The sequence below is a fragment of the Scylla paramamosain genome, chromosome 5 (genome assembly GCF_035594125.1).
Source record: "Scylla paramamosain isolate STU-SP2022 chromosome 5, ASM3559412v1, whole genome shotgun sequence".
In the NCBI taxonomy this organism is placed as follows: domain Eukaryota; kingdom Metazoa; phylum Arthropoda; class Malacostraca; order Decapoda; family Portunidae; genus Scylla; species Scylla paramamosain.
The window spans coordinates 5944192-5963050 of NC_087155.1; positions in this window are offsets into that span (position 1 = coordinate 5944192).

Below are 18859 nucleotides of genomic sequence, written 5' to 3' on the forward strand. Positions count from 1 at the left end.
AAGCGTTTTGTGGCTTCCCAGCGTGATATGTTTACCTCCTGAAAGGTTGGACGTCTATGAAAAGACGTGGAAAAGTGCAGGGTCGTATCATTAGCGTAGGAGTGGATAGGACAAGAAGTTTGGTTTAGAAGATCATTAATGAATAATAAGAAGAGAGTGGGTGACAGGACAGAACCCTGAGGAACACCACTGTTAATGGATTTAAGAGAAGAACAGTGACCGTCTACCACAGCAGCAATAGAACTGTCAGAAAGGAAACTTGAGATGAAGTTACAGATAGAAGGATAGAAACCGTAGGAGGGTAGTTTGGAAATCAAAGCTTTTTGCCAGACTCTATCAAAAGCTTTTGTTATGTACAAGGCAACAGCAAAAGTTTCACCAAAATCTCTAAAAGAGGATGACCAAGACTCAGTAAAGAAAGCCAGAAGATCTTCAGTAGAGCGGCCTTGACGGAACCCATACTGGCGATCAGATAGAAGGTTGTGAAGTGATAGATGTTTAAGAATCTTCCTGTTGAGGAAGAATTTAAAAACTTTAGATAGGCAGGAAATTAAAGCAATAGGACAGTAGTTTGAGGGATTAGAACGGTCACCCTTTTTAGGAACAAGTTGAATGTAGGCAAACTTCCAGCAAGAAGGAAAGGTAGATGTTGACAGACAGAGCTGAAATAGTTTGACTAGGCACGGTGTAAGCACGGAGGCACAGTTTCGGAGAACAATAAGAGGGACCCCATCAGGTCCATAAGATTTAGGCCAGCGAGGGCATGGAAAACATCATTGCAAAAAATTTTAATACGTGGCATGAAGTAGTCAGAGGGTGGAGGAGAGGGAGGAACAAGCCCAGAATCGTCCAAGGTAGAGTTTTTGGCAAATGTTTGAGCGAAGAGTTCAGCTTTAGAAATAGATGTGATAGTATTGGTGCCATCTGGTTGAAATAGAGGAGGGAAAGAAGAAGAAGCAAAGTTATTGGAGATGTTTTTGGCTAGATGCCAGAAATCACGAGGGGAGTTAGATCTTGAAAGGTTTTGACATTTTTTGTTAATGAAGGAGTTTTTGGCTAGATGGAGAACAGACTTGGCATGGTTCCGGGCAGAAATATAAAGTGCATGATATTCTGGTAATGGAAGGCTTAAGTACCTTTTGTGGGCCACCTCTCTATCATGTATAGCACGAGAACAAGCTGTGTTAAACCAAGGTTTAGAAGGTTTACGACAAGAAAAAGAGTGAGGAATGTACGCCTCCATGCCAGACAGTATCACCTCTGTTATGCGCTCAGCACACAAAGACGGGTCTCTGACACGGAAGCAGTAGTCATTCCAAGGAAAATCAGCAAAATACCTCCTCAGGTCCACCCAACTAGCAGAGGCAAAACGCCAGAGGCACCTTCGCTTAGGGTGATCCTGAGGAGAGATTGGAGCGATAGGACAAGATAAAGATATGAGATTGTGATAGGAGGAGCCCAACGGAGAAGAAAGGGTGACAGGATAAGCAGAAGGATAGGTCAGGAAAAGGTCAAGAATGTTGGACTATCTCCAAGACGGTCAGGAATACGAGTAGGGTGTTGCACCAATTGCTCTAGGTCATGGAGGATAGCAAAGTTGTAGGCTAGTTCACCAAGATGGTCAGTGAAGGGAGAGGAAAGCCAAAGCTGGTGGTGAACATTGAAGTCTCCAAGAATGGAGATCTCTGCAAAAGGGAAGAGGGTCAGAATGCGCTCCACTTTAGAAGTTAAGTAGTCAAAGAATTTCTTATAGTCAGAGGAGTTAGGTAAGAGGTATACAACGCAGATAAATTTAGTATGAGAGTGACTCTGTAGTCGTAGCCAGATGGTGGAAAACTCGGGAGATTCAAGAGCGTGGGCACGAGAGCAGGTTAAGTCACTGCGCACATAAACGCAGCATCCAGCTTTGGATCGAAAATGAGGATAGAGAAAGTAGGAGGGAACAGAAAAGGGGCTACTGTCAATTCCCTCAGACACCTGAGTTTCAGTGAGGAAAAGAAGATGAGGTTTAGAAGAGGAGAGGTGGTGTTCTACAGATTGAAAATGAGATCTTAGACCGCGAATGTTGCAGAAATTAATGAAGAAAAAGTTGAGGGGGATGTCAAGACACTTAGGGTCGTCGACAGAAAGGCAGTCCGACATGGGGACATTTATGGTCCCCTCCCCAGATGGGGACTCCGAGGCTGGTGTAGGAGTCGCCATGATGATTTTAAATTTTTTGAGTGAAGGGTGTGTGTGTTATTAGGTGCTTGTAGTTTTGTGTGGAGGAAGAGAGTTGTCTTTAGAGGGCAGGCTGTGACTGCCCCCTTGTGTTGTGAGACACAAAGGGAAACGTTCAGTGAGGTCACAGCTGGGTTTAATGATAAGTTCACAGCACCCCCTGAACAGTGCTTTAGACCTCACTGGGAGTAATTATCGTTTCGGCAGGTGTCTACTGCCTCCTCCTGCTAATAATAATAATAATAATAATAATAATAATAATAATAATAATAATAATAATAATAATGATAATAATAATAACAGCAAGAATAATAATAATAATAATAATTATTATTATTATTACTATTATTATTATTATTATTATTATTATTATTATTATTATTATTTATTATTATTATTATTATTGTATTACTATTACTATTATTACTATTAATACTATTGTTACTAATATTATCATCACCTTTACTGTTATTATTATTATTATTATTATTATTATTATTATTATTATTATTATTATTATTATTATTATTATTATTATTTTTATTATTGTTATCGTATTATTATTATTATAATAATAATAATTATTATTATTATTATTATTATTATTATTATTATTATTATTATTGGTATTATTATTATTATCAACATTATTATTGTTATTATTATTATTGTCATAATAATTATGGCAGCAGCAGTACTTATACTAATAGTAGTAACAATATGGTAATAGTAACAGCAGTAGTCGCAGTAGTAATGGCGCTGTGGTCTTCAAGAAGCGAACTGAACAAACTTAAAGTAATATCATGAATGAGTAACAGTCTTACACTGTACATTCATTTACTTAGCGCTCAGTATTACTGTGTTCATGTTTTTGTGTGTTTTCCTGCTAATACTACCATTATGGTAATTATTATTATTATTATTATTATTATTATTATTATTATTATTATTATTATTATTATTATTACTAATATTGTTGTTGTTGTTGCTGTTGTTGTTGTTGCTGTTGCTACTGTTTTCGTTGTCATCGTCGTTGTTTGTTGTTGTTGTTGTTGTTGTTGTTGTTTTTCTTGCTGTTGCTATTGTTTTCGTTGTCATCGTCGTTGTTTGTTGTTGTTGTTATTGTTGTTGTTGTTGTATCTTTTAATATTTTAATCATAGAATTATCGAAACGTGTGAGGTAATTACACGCTGAATCCCACATGAATATTACTAGTTCACAAAACTGTTCTAAATCTTGGACGTCCACTATGCCTCTCTTGCATATAAATCAGATCACTCCAACTTATTTTAATCCTTTCAATTTGCGTATACTTAGGTCTGCGTGATCCACCTTTCTCTCAGTTCCATTCCAGGTTTTCCCCTCAGCCTTTCACCTGCTTCAGACCAACAAATCCATATTTTTCATTCCTCTCCCATTCTTCCCATATGACAGAAGCACTTTAAAGACTCTTGATCTGCCCTTTCTATTCAAGGCAATTTCACACTCCTCATGGTTCTCAGGTTCTTGGCTCTCATAACAGCATTACTTTTCTAATCAAATGCTTGTAACTTGTATAGCTAAGCACTCTGTCATTGCGGCTTTCTCATTGTTCTTATCTGAGACTCATAAGGATATTTACTCAACCTCTTCACTCCATTCTTCCACCTTAGTTCCCTTCCATTGTAGATTATTCACGCCTTTGCCAAATTTTCTTTATTCTCTTCCTTGCTTTTCCTCTCTCGCTCCTTTCTCTCCACTCCCTCGCCTCCTTACTGTTCCCTTTAATTCTCCTCGTTTAGTGTCCCCTTCTTGATCTGAGTAGCAGCTGCATGTTTTTTTTTTTTCTTCTCTTTCTTTTATTTCTATTTTCGTCCCTCCCTGATCAGCAGCTCCTTGGTTTCATTAATCCACCATTCATTACGTGGTCTTCCTCTTCTATTACTTGTCCTCCTCAAGCCACTCGCTCCTTTGCCCTCGCACTACTAAAGCTTGCCTCATTTAATTAACGAATCCACCCATCCTTTCTCTACCTCTTTTCACTAGTTTTCTTTTATTCGTTATCTACCTTATTCATCCTCCTCCTCCTCCTCCAGTTCTTTAATCCTTATTTCTTTTGTTCTTTTTTTTGTGTGTGCTTTTCTTTATTCATCATTTCATGCATTTTCTCCATTCTCTAGTCCCTTAATCCCTATATCTTTTTTTTTTTTTTTTACTTTCTTGGCACCCTTACCTTTACTTGATACCTCTTGGATTTATACTTCTCGAGTTCGTTAATTATCGTAACTATTTCTATTTTTATTTATTTGATTTGATTTGATTTGTTTATTTATTTTTTTCTTATTTATTTTATTATTATTATTTTTTTTTTTCATAGACACTGTCATTAGGAACCGTTCGTAACCGGCAAGACTGTTTCTACTCCTTGAACATTTATTTTATACGTCCTTTAGCTTCTCTTCGAACTTACCTTTCATTATTCATATTGTTATATCACTGTATTCGTCCCTTTACTGGTATTTATGTAAATCGTTGTTTTTTGAGGCATGTAAATCATCTTGCCATCCTTTTTTTTTTTTGTTTCTTTTTCTTTTCAATCGGGGACTTCTATTCACCCCAAACACTCCACACTTCCCAATTACCTCAACTTTGTTTCATGCCCTGCAATTCAGGTCACTGCGAGCAATAACTTTTTCCTCCTTCCCTAAAATTTCCCCTTGGCAATTCTCAGAAACTTTTCTCTCCTTTCCTCTCCTCTCCTTGCCGCACCAACTGTTTCCTGCCTCCCTAGTCCTGTTCTCATCGCATCAACCTGGACTTTACTTCACTGACTTGTTCCATCTTCCTGAAATTTCCTCATTCATCCTTTCAACTACTCGTGACTTGATCCCTTTAATCTCTCCAATCCTTCTCACGCCTTTTCTTTGGCATCGTCACCACAGGGAACCATATCTTCGAGGCTTCTTTTCGTACATAACTTCACTGTCTTAGATTCTTTTCACCTGCGGTATGCTGTTTTCTTCCTTTTTTTTTTTTTTCATTACATCACATGTTGCCAGAAAATCTTCACTGGCTTCTAGTTATTTTTTTACTCGCACGACTCGCAGTGATATGAAGACACTTATTGGTACTCTTTCCCTCTCAGGCTTGACCCAGAGGATAACCACCGCAGCTAATTGGATTAAAAAGTGGTGGAGTGTGGGACCCTATCATGCCTAAGTTATACTGCTTTTGGTGCTGTTGATACTACTACTTTTACTCTCACTGCTGCTACTACTACTACTACTACTACTACTACTACTACTAATAATAATAATAATAATAATAATACTACCACTACTACTACTATTCCAGTGGGGGACGTCTATGCATCGCACAACATATTGTGTTAGAGGTAGACTAACATCTGGTGATAACCGCGAAGATCTCTCAAATTCATGTTTTACTGTGAATCATATTTCAGCTGATCCATTTCTTAATGAAAAAGCTTTTTGTAAAATGCCTGATTTGAAAATGTCCTTACATAAGGTGTTTGTTTGGTGGTGACTTAGACTTGAGTAATGAAACTTGTATCTGTAAGCATGATAACAACAATGGTTGCACAATTAAATAGAAGAGGGAGCTCGACTTAATAGAACAGGGGCTTACATACGATCAACAAATTATCGGTAGCTAAATATCCCTGGATGAAAAAAAAAATATTGATTTATATCGCAACTTTGCCTCCGCTATCGATGGAATGAAAGCTACAGAAAAAAGGCTATCCAAGCTTGTCTCTGACTGTTGTAGATTGTATGAAGATCAGATGAGTGAGATGATTATTAAGGAAGTTGCAAGGAAACTTGACAGGGAAGAAATTAACTCGCATCCACATGTGCTTACACATCATGTGATGAAGCCAGACTCTTCATCCACGCTAATGAGAATTGTTTGACTTGTCATATACTTATCATGAACACCAACAAGCTTCCTATTGGGCAAAGGGACCCGACATGTTAAATTCTTTTCTACGAGTATTGTTGAGGATGAGAGAGAAGGGCTCTTAGACACAGCGGAAAGAGAAAAAAAAAAAAAACACGGAGTAGTTCCCTGATGCTGCTCGGATGACCACAAGTAACACGTATGTAGATCACATGGTACAGTCCGTTGCCAGTGAGACAGGCACACAAAGTCATTAAAGATGCAGAGCATTTTTTGTCAACAGCAGGGTTCATAGTGAAACACAGGGTGGTAGTGAAGATGATTCTACGGGAATTAACTTGTTGAGAATACAGATATAGAAGGTATTAGGAATGTCGTGGAATATAGAGAATGAGTTCTTTTGCACAATTTATTTATAAATTGTATAGGAAAGTGCACACAGGACCAAATTTATTGTACAGTGAACGAGAATCTACATTTCCCCATACCCTTACGATGGGGAGGTGGCCTCAATGTAGGTAGGCTTGATGCAACCCTTCGTGCTGTCGCCTAAATTACTGATGAGGGAGATGGTCATAGATGAGGGAGATGGTCATAGATATGACTGAGAAAGGATGGGATGAACCAGTTCAACAGGAGTACAGATTAAGATGAATGAAATGCTTTGCAGAAATATACAACCTGCAAAGCTTGAAGATCAGCCGTGCAATCAAGCCAATGTTGTAAGAAAACCAATTTTGGTCATGTTTTCTGATGAATCGAAAGATGCATATGATGCTGTTGCTTACTGCTGTTTCATGACAATGCCAGGGCTTGTAGAACATTTATCGTTATGGCAAAGACCAAGATAGCACCTACAAAACAAATGAGTATTCCTATAATTGAGTTTTGTGCAGCTATGATGTCATGCAGGCTGCGGAAGAAAATAGTATATGAATCAGATTGAGATTTTGAAAAAAATTAGTGGATTCGAGCTACTGAGAGCTCAAATACAGAAAGATTCAATCAAATTTTAATCCTTTATAAGGACTCATGTAATAGAAGTACAAAGATTCAGATCTTAAAGAATGGTGGTGGGTGCTTTCTGAGGGATAATCCGGCTGACATGTTGACACGCTCAGTCACTCAATGGGGGATTGAAGACATACGTAGATAGTAATTCTGTATGACTAAATGGACCGAAACGTTTCAGATTACCTATCGAGTCATGGCCTGTTCATCAAAATTTATTTGACAGATTTGCCAGATTAGATTTGTCGTACACTAACATGTGACGGTAACGTAGATCAATCTGGAATTATTAATAAGAATGTACCTACCACTGATAAATCTGAGTATTATTGATTAAAAAGATTTAGCAGTTACCCAAGATTACTCTATGAGTAACTAGTAGAATAATGATCATAGTGAAGGCTGTCTCTTAAAGCAATAAGTAGGAGGGTCAGTAGTTGTGACATGAGAGATGGGGAAAAGTCATATGTAAAAGCAGGACAAAGAAAATACTCAAATGAATGGCACAAAATAATCCAACGCCGCGGGTCTGCAATTAATGAGGCGGGAATAATGTTGATGAAGGGAGTCATGTGAAAACCTGGCTGAGACAGAAATGGAATGATTTGTTTAAGATTTAACATGTCTGATGTATTCTTGATACATAATGCTTGGTGGACAGCGGTAAAACAGTGGCAATATATAGATATTAACTTTACAGTGGACGGGGTTGAACTTGTTCGAACCGGTAGTGTTAGAGCTGAACTAGTATTTTTCACACAAAACCTGGAGCATTACAGTGTGGTTGTAATGTCCTCATACTTGTATATTCATGTAGAATCACCTTTTGATAATCTAACATGACTTATGGTTGTCATATTCCTTATAGCTTTATATTATGTTCCTTGTTAGATTTATGGGTATATTAAGTGGACCTCAAGGGACTTAATTTACATATATATCTATTCAGTGATAAATTTACTGTGATGTACTACCGTTATTTATTCATTTTGATTATTCTAAAAATAGTTTTGTACTTTTGAGTGCTGTACACGTGTTTTATATTGTAGCATTTGTATGGCAACTTGGGGTAATTTATTAATTTACTCTTACATATTGAAATTAATCAGATTAACACACTCAGAGTTTAGTCGTGAAACAGTCTCCACTGTCAGACCAGTAGGTCAATCGCCTCTCTCCTCTCCTCAAGAGAAGATGTACTTTATTTTTTTATTTTTTTATTTATTTATTTTTTATTCATTTATTTTTTTTATTTATTTTTTTCTCTATCAGTTTGACATATCTGAAGATGGGATTGTAGTATCACGAAACGTAACCAATAAAGGTATGGAGGATTAGTAGATAAGCTCAGTATATTACTTAGAACTGTTAAAGGAAAATTGTCGGAATTTGAGTACTATAAGTTATTTACCTTTGTTTCCACTTCAGGAATGCTTGGTCTTCCAAAAATACATACAATCAGATCCATGTTATCAGCCTTGGGTAGATCCGGTCATAATTTAGCTAAATTCTTGTTCCAGTTCTGTCTTCCCTAATACATAATGATTATTATATTATAAAAAAAAAAAAGATAAAAAATCCATCTCCTTTGTGAATGAAATGAAAAATATAGATTTAGGTTACGAGCGTCATATGGCTAGCATCGACGTAAAATCTATATTTACTAACATTCTGTTAACAAAAACTATTGACGTGTGTTGATGAGAGCAATACTAGCCCTAATTCTACACAGCCTTATAATTCCACAGTTCAAGCCCCTATTAGAACATGATATGAAAGAATCTGTTTTTGTTTTTAATTATACCTATATAGACAGGTACATGGAGTAGCCGTATGCCCGCTTTTAGGTCCCACTCTAGCAATTTTTTTTTTTTTTTGTCACCATGAAGAAAAATGGATTAATAATTACCAAAATGAGTTCAAATTTGTTTGGTACAAAAGATACGTTGATGACTGTTTTGTGTCTAGAGAAAAAATCACATGTAAATAAGTTCCTTGATTATTTGAATAGCAAACATAAGAATATTTCCTTTACTGTAGAATAGGGAAATGATTCCCTACTTTTCTTTCACATATTAGTAACCAAGAACAATTATAATTTTAATGCTGATGTATACAGAAAAAATACCTTCACAGGCTTAGGACTCAGCTATTATTGTCATCCTTTCTCCCTGAATATCTTAAAATGAACTGTCGAAAAACTCATCTACAGGGCTTACCACGAATGTTCCTCATGTTCCTCATGGGCTTCATATGATAAAGGAATTAAACCACTAACCACTGAGCCCCAACAAGGTTGCCAGATACCGGAGTAGCGAACTGTGTATACAAGTGCCACGTACTTCGTCAGTCCTCCGTCTGGGCAAAACAATTAAAACGAATTCCGTAAATTCTATTCGGAAGAGAATTACCTGTAATGGCATGCTAAAACTAAGGCAATATAGCTCCCGACGTTTCATCGTATTTCCGAACATATAACATCCGCACTGAAGTGCAGCGCCATAGTCCTCTACACCACGATGGCCACTGTGCCAGGGCAGTGGGTGACACAATGGCCAGCATATTGGACTCCCTATGATCATACTGTGTATAAATTCAGATGTCCTATACAGTTCAGTGGTACCGAGTTAAATATCATACGTATACTATAATTTAATGTTTTTTTTTTTTCATAAACAATGTAAAAAGTAAATCAAAAGTTGTTTTATAATCATTTGTAATGAGGAGCAAAAAATGAAATCTAAATTATATTTCTTTGCAGCATGCAAGTGTCATGGTTCTTTATTTTTTTTCCATAAACGATGTAAAAAAGTATAATTTTTTTCATCATTATCATTTTATGGCCAAGGAAACATAACCAGTGCTCAAACATAGTCGATCACATTTTAACATTCATGTTCATCTCCATACATATTTGCAGATGAAAATAAGCTATATATATATATATATATATCAGGTGTGACCACAAAATTCCTGAAACACAAACCTGTGCAGTACAGATGCGAATAATGGCATCTAAGGTTTTTGTACTCAGTCTTTTTCTTAATTTAACTGTTGTAGCATGAAAAATATGCGTTCAACAACAGCATTGCAGACTGGTGTGACAAGACAGGACAATGCATGTTAATAGGTCTCTGAAAGATTTGGTACCTAGTGTACCACAGCGATTATCTTCTATCCAGACTGAACAGTTATCTGGTATTTTGTTGTCAAATACTGCCTCTTCAATCCAATTTACATGTACCACATTCCTATATTGTCGTTCAATGGCATTATATTTGTGTGCTCGTAAGGTAAGGAATGGTAAATCCTTATATGGCACCCTTGCTGTTTGACTCAAAATTTTTGATGGGTGAAAACTACTGAGACCCTTGTATAATGTTCCTTGTAGGAGGCAGACGTTTCTGAACTTGCTTGATGGCTTCCTTGAGGGAGCTGTAACATCGGGCCTTAACGTCCTGAACTTTGGTTTCATCACTAACTTGGTGCGTCTTCAAATACCTCTCCACTGGCATGGCGAAGCAGGCTCCAAAATCTACTTCGGATTCAGCTAATTCACTTCCTTCTGGGCTGAAAACTCTTGCCCATAGACTCTGATGATGTTGGGCAAGCTCACTTTCTATGCTATGAGGATCAGAAACCGTGTCTTGAAAATGTGAGTTGATTCGTTCAAGCCCCATAGCTATGGGTGTAACACAAGGAAAATACCATGGAGGAGGCAGTAGACACCTGCTGAAACGATAATTACTCCCAGTGAGGTCTAAAGCACTGTTCAGGGGGTGCTGTGAACTTATCATTAAACCCAGCTGTGACCTCACTGAACGTTTCCCTTTGTGTCTCACAACACAAGGGGACAGTCACAGCCTGCCCTCTAAAGACAACTCTCTTCCTCCACACAAAACTACAATCACCTAATAACACACACACACCCTTCACTCAAAAATTATAAAATCATCATGGCGACTCCTACATCAGCCTCGGAGTCCCCATCTGGGGAGGGGACCATAAATGTCCCCAGGTCGGAGTGTCTTGATACGCCCCTCAACTTTTTCTTCATTAACTTCTGCAACATTCGCGGTCTAAGATCTAATTTTCAATCTGTAGAACACCACCTCTCCTCTTTTAAACCTCATCTTCTTTTCCTCACTGAAACTCAGGTGTCTGGGACAACTGACAGTAGCCCCTTTTCTGTTCTTCTTCTTTCCCTCCTTTATTTCAACCAGATGGCATCACTGCTATCACATCTATTTCTAAAGCTGAACTCTTCGCTCAAACCTTTGCTAAAAACTCTACCTTAGACGATTTTGGGCTTGTTCCTCCCTCTCTTCCACCCTCTGAATACTTCATGCCACCTATTAAAATTCTTCGCAATGATGTTTTCCATACCCTTGCTGGCCTAAACCCTCGGAAGGCTTATGGACTTCATGGGGTCCTTCCTATTGTTCTCCGAAACTGTGCCTCCGTGCTTGCACCTTGCCTAGTCAAACTCTTTCAGCTCTGTCTGTCAACATTTACCTTTCCTTCTTGCTGGAAGTCTGCCTATATTCAGCCTGTTCCTAAAAAGGGTGACCGTTCGAATCCCTCAAACTACCGTCCTATTGTTTTAATTTCCTGCCTATCTAAAGTTTTTTAATCTATCCCCCACAGGAAGATTATTAAACATCTATCACTTCACAACCTTATATCTGATCGCCAATATGGGTTCCGTCAAGTCCGCTCTACTGGTGATCTTCTGGCTTTCCTTACTGAGTCTTGGTCATCCTCTTTTAGAGATTTTCGTGAAACTTTTGCTGTTGCTTTGGACATATCAAAAGCTTTTGATAGAGTCTGGCACAAAGCTTTGATTTCCAAACTACCCTCCTACGGTTTCTATCCTTCTATCTGTAACTTCATCTCAAGTTTCCTTTCTGACCGTTCTATTGCTGTTGTGGTAGACGGTCACTTTTCTTCTCCTAAATCCATTAACAGTGGTGTTCCTCAGGGTTCTGTCCTGTCACCCACTCTCTTATTATTCATTAATGATCTTCTAAACCAAACTTCTTGTCCTATCCACCCCTATGCTGATGATACCACCCTGCACTTTTCCACGTCTTTTCATAGACGTCCAACCCTTCAGGAAGTAAACATTTCACGCAGGGAAGCCACAGAAAGTTTGACTTCCGATCTTTTTAAAATTTCTGATTGGCGCAGAGCAAGCTTGGTATTGTTCAATGCCTCAAAAACTCAATTCCTCCATCTATCAACTCGACACAACCTTTCAGACAACTATCCCCTCTTCTTCAATGACACTCAACTGTCTCCCTCTTTTAAGCTGAACATCCTCGGTCTGTCCTTTACTTATAATCTGAACTGGAAACTTCACATCTCATCTCTAGCTGAAACAGCTTCTATGAAGTTAGGCGTTCTGAGACGTCGCCTGTTTTTCTCACCCCCCAAGCTGCTAACTCTGTACAAGGGCCTTATCCCCCCAGAAATGTGAAACATACTCCTTACATGGACGGATAAGGCCCTTGTACAAAGTTAGCAGCTGGGGGGGCGGTGAGAAAAACTGGCGGAGACGTCTCAGAACACCTAACTTCATAGAAGCTTTTTCAGCTAGAGATGAGATGTGAAGTTTCCAGTTCAGATTATAAGTAAAGGACAGACCGAGGATGTTCAGTGTAGAAGAGGGGGACAGTTGAGTGTCATTGAAGAAGAGGGGATAGTTGTCTGGAAGGTTGTGTTGAGTTGATAGATGGAGGAATTGAGTTTTTGAGGCATTGAAAAATACCAAGTTTGCTCTGCCCGAATCAGAAATTTTAGAAAAATCAGAAGTCAAGCGTTCTGTGGCTTTCCTGCGTGATATGTTTACCTCCTGAAGGGGTAGACGTCTATGAAAAGACGTGGAAAAGTGCAGGGTGGTATCATCAGCGTAGGAGTGGATAGGACAAGAAGTTTGGTTTAGAAGATCATTCATGAATAATAAGAAGAGAGTGAATGACAGGACAAAAATCTGAGAAACACCACTGTTAATAGATTTAGGAGAAGAACAGTGACCGTCTACCATTGCAGCAATAGAACGGTCAGAAAGGAAACATGAGATGAAGTTACAGAGTGAAGGATAAACCGTAGGAGGGTAGTTTGGAAATCAAAGCTTTGCGCCAGACGCTATCAAAAGCTTTTGATATGTCCAAGGCAACAGCAAAAGTTTCACCAAAATCTTTAAAAGAGGATGACCAAGACTCAGTAAGGAAAGCCAGAAGATCACCATTAGAGCGGCCTTGACGGAACCCATACTGGCGATCAGATAGAAGGTTGTGAAGTGATAGATGTTTAAGAATCTTCCTGTTGAGGATAGATTCAAAAACTTTAGATAGGCAGGAAATTAAAGCAATAGGACGGTAGTTTGAGGGATTAGAACGGTCACCCTGTTTAGGAAAAGGTTGAATGTAAGCAAACTTCCAGCAAGAAGGAAAGGTAGATGTTGACAGACTGAGCTGAAAGAGTTTGACTAAGCAAGGTGCAAGCACGGAGGCACAGTTTCGGAGAACAATAGGAGGGACCCAATCAGGTCCATAAGCCTTCCGAGGGTTTAGGCCAGCGAGGGCATTGAAAACATCATTGCGAAGAATTTTAATACGTGGCATGAAGTAGTCAGAGGGTGGAGGAGAGGGAGGAACAAGCCCAGAATCGTCCAAGGTAGAGTTTTTAGCAAAAGTTTGAGCGAAGAGTTCAGCTTTGGAAATAGATGTGATAGCAGTGGTGCCATCTGGTTGAAATAGAGGAGGGAAAGAAGAAGAAGCAAAGCTATTGGAGATATCTTTGGCTAGATGCCAGAAATCACGAGGGGAGTTAGATCTTGAAAGATTTTGACATTTTCTGTTAATGAAGGTGTTTTTGGCTAGATTGAGAACAGACTTGGCATGGTTCCGGGCAGAAATATAAAGTGCATGAGATTCTGGTGATGGAAGGCTTAAGTACCTTTTGTGGGCCACCTCTCTATCATGTATAGCACGAGAATAAGCTGTGTTAAAGCAAGGTTTAGAAGGTTTAGGACAAAAAAAAGAGTGAGGAATTTACGCCTCCATGCCAGACAGTATCACCTCTGTTATGCGCTCAGCACCCAAAGACGGGTCTCTGACACGGAAGCAGTAGACATTCCAAGGAAAATCAGCAAAATACCTCCTCAGGTCCCCCCAACTAGCAGAGGCAAAACGCCAGAGGCACCTTTGCTTAGGGGGATCCTGAGGAGGGATTGGAGCGATAGGACAAAATAAAGATATGAGATTGTGATCGGAGGAGTCCAACGGAGAAGAAAGGGTGACAGCATAAGCAGAAGGATTAGAGGTCGGGAAAAGGTTAAGAATGTTGGGTGTATCTCCAAGACGGTCAGGAATACGAGTAGGGTGTTGCACCAATTGCTCTAGGTCATGGAGGATAGCAAAGTTGTAGGCTAGTTCACCAGGATGGTCAGTGAAGGGAGAGGAAAGCCAAAGCTGGTGGTGAACATTGAAATCTCCAAGAATGGAGATCTCTGCAAAAGGGAAGAGGGTCAGAATGTGCTCCACTTTGGAAGTTAAGTAGTCAAAGAATTTCTTATAATCAGAGGAGTTAGGTGAGAGGTATACAGCACAGATAAATTTAGTATGAGAGTGACTCTGTAGTCGGAAGATTCAAGAGCGTGGGTACGAGAGCAGGTTAAGTCATTGCGCACATAAACGCAGCATCCAGCTTTGGATCGAAAATGAGGATAGAGAAAGTAGGAGCGAACAGAAAAGGGGCTACTGTCAGTTGCCTCAGACACCTGAGTTTCAGTGAGGAAAACAAGATGAGGTTTAGAAGAGGAGAGGTGGTGTTCTACAGATTGAAAATGAGATCTTAGACCGCGAATGTTGCAGAAGTTAATGAAGAAAAAGTTGAGGGGGGTGTCAAGACACTTAGGGTCGTCGACAGAAAGGCAGTCCGACATGGGGACATTTATGGTCCCCTCCCCGAATGGTGACTCCGAGGCTGGTGTAGGAGTCGCCATGATGATTATAAAATTTTTGAGTGAAGGGTGTGTGTGTTATTAGGTGCTTGTAGTTTTGTGTGGAGGAAGAGAGTTGTTTTTAGAGGGCAGGCTGTGACTGCCCCCTTGTGTTGTGAGACACAAAGGGAAACGTTCAGTGAGGTCACAGCTGGGTTTAATGATAAGTTCACAGCACCCCCTGAACAGTGCTTTAGACCTCACTGGGAGTAATTATCGTTTCGGCAGGTGTCTACTGCCTCCTCCTGCTAATAGTAATAATAATAATAATAATAATAATAATAATAATAATAATAATGATGATGATGATAATAACAGCAATAATAATAATAATAATAATAATAATAATAATAATAATAATTATCATTATTATTATTATTATTATTATTTTTATAATTGTATTACTATTACTATTATTAATATTAATACTATTGTTACTAATATTGTCATTACCATTACTGTTATTATTATTATTATTATTATTATTATTATTATTATTATTATTATTATTATTATTATTATTATTTTATTATTATTATTATTATTATTTTTATTATTATCAACATTATTATTACTATTATTATTATTATTATCATAATTATTATAGCAGCAGCAGTACTTATAGTAATGGTAGTAACAATATGGTAATAGTAACAGCAGTAGTCGCAGTAGTAATGGTGCTTTGGTCTTCAAGAAGCGAACTGAACAAACTTAAAGTAATATCATGAATGAGTAACAGTCCTACACTGTACATTCATTTACTTAGTGCTCAGTATTACTGTGTTCATGTTTTTGTGTGTTTTCCTGCTAATACTACCATTATTGTAATTATTATTATTATTGTTGTTATTATTATTATTATTATTATTATTATTATTATTATTATTATTATTATTATTATTATTACAATTATTGTTGTTATTGTTGTCGTTGTTGTTTCTACTGTTTTCGTTGTTATCATCGTTGTTTGCTGCTGTTGTTGTTGTTGTTGTTGTTGTTGTTGTTGTTGTTGTTTTCTTGTTGTTGCTATTGTTTTCGTTGTCATTGTCGTTGTTTGTTGTTGTTGTTGTTATTGTTGTTGTTGTTGTTGTTTTTCTTGTTGTTGCTATTGTTTTCGTTGTCATCGTCGTTGTTTGTTGCTGTTGTTGTTATTGTTGTTGTTGTTGTTTGTTGTTGTCTTTAGAGGGCAGGCTGTTACTACCCCCCTTGTGTTGTGAGACAAAAAGGGAAACGTTCAGAGAGGTCACAGCTGGGTTTAATGATAAGTTCACAGCACCCCCTGAACAGTGCTTTATACCTCACTGGGAGTAATTATCGTTTCGGCAGGTGTCTACTGCCTCCTCCTAAGATATATATATATATATATATATATATATATATATATATATATATATATATATATATATATATATATATATATATATATATATATATATATATATATATATATATATATATATATATATATATATATACACAAATAATGTTAATAATGATATTGCTACTACGATTTGTTGAGTGGTGGTTGTTGATCAAGCATGAAGATGAAGACGTGCAATTGACAATGATAATGTGTAATGAACTTGCATTAGATGAGCAGCATTGGAAACTGTTGGAAGTATTCTTGCAGTCAGTGGTAATGAGGGTTGCAGTCACGTGGGTGAGTGGAAGGGGACGAGTTCTTTACAAACTGTTCATGGCTTTCGGAATGGATGGGATGGAGCTGTTATCGAGAAGCTGTTATCGGAGCGATGTGGATGTGATGTCTCGCTGGGGAGGGATGTGCTGTGGCAGGGAGCGGCATAAGAAGACTCACACTTGTTTCTCTCTCTGTACACTATTGTATGGAGGACGTATGACAAACTGTAGGCCTCCAGTGAACCGTCTGGAGAGGAGGAAACAAAGCGATGTATTTTTTGTCACATTTCTTTACTTGGCTATAATGAATTGGTGCTGGAAGTAAAGTACACATGACGTATTGGTTGGTTTATAAAATTATTCAGTCTTATTGATGGTGGTGATGGCACTGGTGATGATGAAGACAGTGATAAAAGATGTGGTCGTAAATAATGACTTTCACGGGTGAGTAGTTAGTCGACACTATCCATGTTGTCTGGTAGAAGTCCGTGGTTGGTCACTAAATAATGGAATAGATAAAATGGACTTTATAAAATTTTCAGGGATCTGTCTAGTCGACTGTCGGTATCAACTGGTAACAAAAACAATGACTCATCAGGGTTGTGCTCGGAGTGTCAGTCATGATTGGGGTGGACGCTGGATTTAAATGCTCAAAGAAAAGACAAAGTTCAAATCGGTGAAACGTTTTAGATTAGTCTGCGAACCAATTATTATATATGGCAACTTATAAACAAAGCTTTTTATTTATTTTTTTTTTCAGTCTAGTCGGAAAATCGTGTTTTCTTCGATTTAAATCTGTTAAAAGCGTTTATGAGTAGGTATTTTGAATCCAGTACCGTGATATGATCGGAAAGAAACTGAGAGACACGTTATAAGGTTGAAGTTCCCAAAAGGAAGACTTGGCTAATTAAAGATAGTAGGATTAACATTAATCAAGCTTTCAGTTTTCAGTCTCCTCCGATGCGACTCCAGGAGAGAAATGCAGCGGTGTGTTCCATCCTACAGACATTTCACACGCTAGCTGTCATTGGCTTGTCTGAGTTGCAGAAACTTGGACAGGAGGAAATGGCGGTGTGTCCGGTTAGGAAATCGATATGAATTGCAATTTGAACTACTAAGCTGAGTTTGCTGGCGTGAAGCTTCTTTGAATTGAAGTAGATCAGTCCTGTCAGTGACGCCCTTCGTATGGAACATGATGTGAATGCTGGTGATCTTCCTTCCCTCCCTCATTGCCTCTCTCTCTCTCTCTCTCTCTCTCTCTCTCTCTCTCTCTCTCTCTCTCTCTCTCTCTCTCTCTCTCTCTCTCTCTCTCTCTCTCTCTCTCTCATGGTATTGTTAAATCATGTTTGTATTTTATCTTCTCTCCTTTGTTCTTTATCATAATGCATTTTCTTGGCATTTTCAGTTGTTGTGCTAAAATTAATTTTTCAAAAGCAGTTGAATAGTGGAGATAAGAATTCTTAGTTATAGACGTCAGGACCAAAATCTCTCTCTCTCTCTCTCTCTCTCTCTCTCTCTCTCTCTCTCTCTCTCTCTCTCTCTCTCTCTCTCTCTCTCTCTCTCTCTCTCTCTCTCTCTCTCTCTCTCTCTCTCTCCGTAAATAATTATGCCCAATTCTATCTTTTACGGCCACAGAAATAGAGGCGCAAATAACTCTTCAACTCGTATTTGTATTACTCTCTTAGCTCACCCTCTCACTCACTCATTCATACATTATTCACTGCACGCCACAAAACAACAAGGATGTACCTTCCTTTGTTTACCTCCACGTTATATGATTTCACCATTTGCCCACTTTCCTTTCCATGTAAAAGAGAAAAAATAGAGTGTATCCTCTCCAAGTGCTGTCCTTTCCTTGTCTTTCTTCCTCTCACGCCCTCCTCTCCATTTCTCGCTTATTCGGCTCACCCCCCTGACCAGTGCAAGATATTTACATCCCTGCCAAGAATAGTTGACGAAGGGAGCAGGACGAGCGGGAGGGTAGACAGGTGGTGGTGAAAGACAGGTACAGAAGAAATGCAAATGGAAAAGCTGGAGTGGAAAGAGGTGAAGGTGAAGGTGAAGATACAGAAGAGTGAGGTACT